The 5,653-nt window shown below is 37.4% G+C and overlaps 1 pseudogene; it reads right to left on the bottom strand.

Moving 5' to 3' along the window:
• Positions 1 to 543: 543 nt before the first annotated feature.
• On the bottom strand, positions 544 to 1,452 carry LOC122481331 (annotated as a pseudogene).
• Positions 1,453 to 5,653: the final 4,201 nt, after the last annotated feature.

Below are 5,653 nucleotides of genomic sequence, written 5' to 3'. Positions count from 1 at the left end.
AATCATTGTACCTGGAGGTGGTCTTTGGGATCTCTAATCAAAACACTTACAAACGTAATAAGTAAGATTTACTTTTAGAGAAAAATATACAGCAGCTCTTATACACAATCAGATTATAGTACATCTTGATATGAGAATTCATATACTATATATAATTTAGGAAACTACCCCCCCAAATAGCTATGGTTCCAGAATTCCTATGGATGAAAGACTCCATAGACTAGGCATTTTAACTTGGAGCAGAGCCTATAAGATTACAGATTGATTTTTTTCCTTGATTTATATAAATCTTTCTTTTTGTACAAGCAGCAAGCATGTACATGTTAGGCCATGCTCTATGGATCTTAACTCATTAGAAAAACATTGCCTATAAAACCTATCCCTTAAAGAAGAGGCAAAGGGCACCTGGGTGGCTCAGTTAGTTGAGCATCCGACTTCAGCTTGGGTCATGATCTCATGGTTCAGGGGCTCAAGCCCCACGTCAGGCTTTGTGCTGACAGCTCAGAGCCTGGAGCCTGCTTCGGATTCTGTGTCTCCCTCTCTCTCTGCCCCTCTCCCACTCGTGCTCTGTCTCTCACTGTCTTTCAAAAATAAATAAACATTAAAAAAAATGAAGCAAAATATGGAGCAGGTGGATGGAGTTGTTGGGGGAGGGCATTAGAGAAACAAAATAAATACACCTCCTTGTCCCAGAGCAATTACAAGCTTCAACAAATACATCAAACTAGCCTCAGATCTCGTATTAGACTTTAAGTCTATGTTGCTACACATGATAAATCACTGTGGCTAGCAGAAACCACTCAATATTTTTTACTTATTAACTAATTATGAATTATCATTATTTTCTCTGTATATAACCAAATACTGTTGTAGCAACTTCATAACCCTACCCCATGGAGGAGAACCCCATACTTGTGTTTCTGTAATTCAAGATTTCCATGATCAAAACAGAACTTTTTGTTGTTGTTTGGTTGGTTTTGTTGTTGTTTTTAGCACCAAATTTATCAATTTTTAAAAATGAGATTTTTCCCAAAAGTGAAGAAAAAGAAACAAATCCAGTGTCTGCATTCCCAACCTTGATTCTGGGATAACTTCTTCACTCTGAGATCAAGTTGGCTCTCTGGGAATCCAATGGTGATATATGGGTTGAGGGTTCCTCTGTGATGGGTTTCTCTCTGCCCCTCTCCTGAGTTTTAGGGATGGATTTTTCATTGTGGGTGTGGTCCTCCTCACCTTCTTCCAATGCTGTGGAGAGATGGCCAAAATGGACTTGAGAGGAAGGTTGGGGATCCAGTCTTCATCTATCTCTGGAGATGACTGGTCACTGGTCAGCATGAGGGTGGCAGGGGTGGGGAGGTGCCTGAGAATCTGCTCTACCAGCTTGGGGTCAATGGGCAACTCCAGCAGCAGGACTATGAACTGGATCTTCCAGGAGTTGTTGTCTTGCACCATGGGTGGGGCTCAGAGCTGGGGCAGGTGCTCTCCCTCTTAGCTCCAGCCCAGCCCCAGCCCCTAGAACAGAACTTTCGATGCTAACCTACTAAATCTCAACATCGTTGTTGACAGTTTTATATTAAAAATAAAAATATATATATATTAGGCTTAATATATAAAATATCATCTTGTATCTCTTATAAAATCCAATTTCTTACCAAAAGCCAAATTATTCAAATAACAGAACTAAGATCCTTTGTAGGGCATATTAAATTGTTAGTAAAAATAAAAAAGTAATTTTTAAAGTAATTTTTTTTTAAAAAGTAAGCTTAGAGAATAATTTGCTTCTTGTTAAATGCTTTTTCTACATCTATTAAAATTATCATGTGGTTTTTATCCTCCTCTTGTTGATGTGATGTATCACGTTGATTGATTTGTTCATATTGAACCACACTTGCATCGCAGGAATAAATCCCACTTGATCCTGGTGAATGGTTATTTTAATGTATTGTTGGATTTGCTTTGCTAGTATTTTGTTGAGGAATTTTGCATCTATGTTCATCATAGATATTGGCCTGTAGTTCTCTGTGTGTGTGTATGTGTGTGTGTGTGTGCATGTCTTTATCTGATTTTGGAATCAGGGTAATGCTGGCCTCATAGAATGAATTTGGAAGCTTTCCTTTTTCTTCTATTTTTTGGAATCATTTGAGAAGAATAGGTATTAACTCTCCTTTAATAGTTTGGTAGAGTTTACCTGTGAAACCATTTGACCTTGGACTTTTGTTCGTTGGGAGTTTTTAAATTACTGATTCAATTTCATTGCTTGTAGTTGGTCTGTTCAAATTTTCTGTTTCTTCCTGATTCAGTTTTGGGAGATTATATGTTTCTAGGAATGTATCCATTTCTTCTAGGTTGTCCAATTTGTTAGCATATAACTTTTCATAATATTCTCTTATATTCCTTTGTATTTATGTGGTGTTAGTTATTATTTCTCCTCCTTCATATCTGATTTTGTTTATTTGGGTCTTCTCTCTCTCTCTCTCCCTCTCTCTCTCTCTCTCTCTTTTATGATCATGGCTAAAGGTCTATCAATTTTGTTGATCTTTTTTTTGCTTTTTTTTAAACATACAGTATAAATACTTTATTAACAATTACAGATCATCCCTGTGAGCTGAATGGTTGATCCAGACATCAAGGACCTAGCCACAAGTTCAGCACAACCTCTGAGCTTCTTGCTCTGACTCCAAAAGGGTGAGAACGTTGCCCTCATGCTTGGGGCCTTTCAAATTGCAGAAGATAGAGTAGCTCATGTAGTCCATGAACTCCACAGGCACCTGTGTGCACTGTCCCTGAGAACCGGTCCTGCCCAGCACCTTGGTGACCCTGGCCAGCTTGAAGGGCTGCACACAGCTTGTGTCCGTGATGGTGGCAGGGTGGCCGTTGGGTGGAGAGCTCAATTTTGTTGATTTTTTCAAAAAACCAGCTCCTGGTTTCATTGATCTCTTCTATTGGTTTTCTTTTTTTAGTTTCTAATTCTTGTATTTTTGCTCTAATCTTTTAGATTATTTCCTAATTATTTCCTTCCTTCTACTGGTTCTGGACTGTTTGTTCTTCTTTTTCTAGCCTCTTTATATGAAGGATGGGTTGTTTATTTGAGATTTTTCTTGCTTTTGAGGTAGACCTGTATTGGTATAAACTTCCCTCTTGGAACTGCTTTTGCTACATCCAAAAGGTTTTAGACCTTTGTGTTTTCATTTTCTTTGGTCTCCATGTATTTTGTGATTTCCTCTTTGATTTCTTAGTTGATCCATTCATTGTTCAGTAGCATGTTGTTTAACCTCCATGCATTTGTGTTCTTTACACATTTTTTCTTATGAGTTAATTTCTAGTTTCAAAGTGTTGTGGCCAGAAAAGATGCATGGTATGACTTCAATCTCTTTGAATTTGTTGAGACTTGGTTTTGGCCTAAACATGTGATCTATTCTGGAAAATGTTCCATGTGCACTTGAAAAGAGTATGTATTCTGCTGTTTTAGCATGGAATATTCTGAATATATCTGCTAGATCCATCTGGTCCCATTTGTCATTCAAGCCACTATTTCCTTGTTGATTTACTGTTTGGATGATCTTTGGGGTGTTAAAGGCCCCTATTATTTTGTATTATATTGATTATTTTCTTTATGTTTATTATTAGCTGCTTTATGTATTTGGGTGCTCCCATATTGGTTGCATAAATATTTACAATTGTTACATCTTTTGTTGTAATTGTTGGATTGTTGTTTTGTTGGATCATTCCCTTTATGATTATATAGTGTCCTTTTTTGTCTCTTATTACAGTCTTTGTTTTAAAGTCTATTTAGTTTGGTACAAATATTGTTACCCCAGCTTTTGTTCCACTTCCATTTGCATGATAAATGGTTTCCCATCCTTTCACTTTTAATCTACACTTGTCTTTAGGTCTGAAATGAGTCTCTTACAGGTAGCATATAGATGGGTCTTTTTGATTGTTTTTTTTTTTTTATCCATTCCATCACCCATTGTCTTTTGATTGGAGCTTTTAGTCCATTTATATTCAAAGTAATCGTTGATAGGTATGTAGTTGTATCATTTTGTTACTTGTTTTATGGTTGTTTTGTAGTTTTTCTGTTTTGTAGTTTTTTCTTCTCTTTGTCTCTCACAGTTTTTTGGCTTTCTTCAGTCATATACTTGGATTTCTTTCTCTTTATATTTGTGCATATCTATTACTGGTTTTTGGGTTTTGGTTACCGTTAGGTTTATATATGATATGTTATATGCATATCTTAATCTATATTAGTTATATGCATAACTTAATCTATATTAAGTTGATGGTTGCTCATGTCTGAACCCAATCTTTACTCCTCTCCTTGCCACATTTTAGGTATATTGTGTCATATTTTACATCCTTTTATTTTGTAAGTCTCTTGACTCATTTTTAGAGATATACTTAATCTAACTGTTTTTGTGCTTCCCACTTTTCTCACTCCTACTTTTGGTCTTTCTTTTGCACTCGAAGAGTCCCCTTTAACATTTCTTATAGGGCTGCTATACTGGTCATGATTTCCTTTAACTTTTGTTCATCTGGGAAACTCTTTATCTCTCCTTCTTTTCTGAATGGTTTCCTTGCTGGATAGAGCATTGTTGGCTGCAGGTGTTATTCTTTCAGCACTTTTAATATGCTGGCCTGCAAAGTTTCTGCTGAAAAATCAGCTTAAAGCCTTATGTGGTTTCACTCATATGTAACTGTTTTCTTTTCTCTTGCTGCTGTTAAAATTCTCTCATCATCACTACTTTTTGTTATTTTAACTACTGTGTGTCTTGTTATGGACCTCCTTGGGTTGGGAAGTTTTCAGCTATTATTTCTTCAACTAAATTTGCTGTACCCTTTTTTCTCCTTTTTTCTTCTGGGATCCCTGTAATGTGAATGTTATTATGCTTGATGGTCACTAAAGTTCCTTAGTCTGTTTCCCTTCTGTTCATCTTGATTGATTTCCACTACTCTTTCAGGTCACTGATCTGTTCTTCTGTTTCCTCTAATCTGCTATTTATTCCATCTAGTGTATTTTTGAGTTAAGAGTTCTTCATCTTTGATTTTTTGTTTGCTTATTTTCTATGTCTTGTTCAGGGTCTTTTCTCAAGTCCAGTGAGTATCTTTATGATCATTACTTTCAATTCTCTATCAGTCACATTACTTATCTTCTGTGCCATTTAGGCTTCTTGCTGTGCTTGTCCTCTTCTTTCATTTGGGACATAGTCCTCTGTCTCCTCATTTTATCTAAATCTCTGTGTTTCTATGTGTTAGGAAAGTCAGCTACATCTCCTGCTCTTGAAAGTACTGGACTTATTAAGAAAGAGGTCCTGTAGTGGCTCTCTTTGCCTGTTGTGGGCAAGGTTTGTTCCCTATGTTTTTAGTGGGCCATTCTGGGGCCACCTTGGGCTTAAGCTGAGTCAGACTAGGCATTTGCCAGAGATGTGGTAGCACTGGACTTAAGTTCAATGAGAGTGCAGGGTGTGTGGTGTAGCACCATAGGTTCTAGTGGGAGGGAACCTACAGCTGCCAGGGATAGAGGTAGACCAGGTTGGAGGGGGTGGGTCCATAGGAAAATGCAGGATGTAGGGCTCACTGTTAGTAAGTTAGGTAGGGAGTGTTGGAACCAGATTGGTTCCTGCAGGTATCCATGTGTTTATGGGGGGGGGGGGGG

Source organism: Prionailurus bengalensis, chromosome C1 (assembly GCF_016509475.1).
Source record: "Prionailurus bengalensis isolate Pbe53 chromosome C1, Fcat_Pben_1.1_paternal_pri, whole genome shotgun sequence".
Classification (NCBI taxonomy): Eukaryota; Metazoa; Chordata; class Mammalia; order Carnivora; family Felidae; genus Prionailurus; species Prionailurus bengalensis.
Note: the sequence above shows the minus strand (reverse complement) of the source record. Positions and strands in the feature narration are given on the sequence as shown.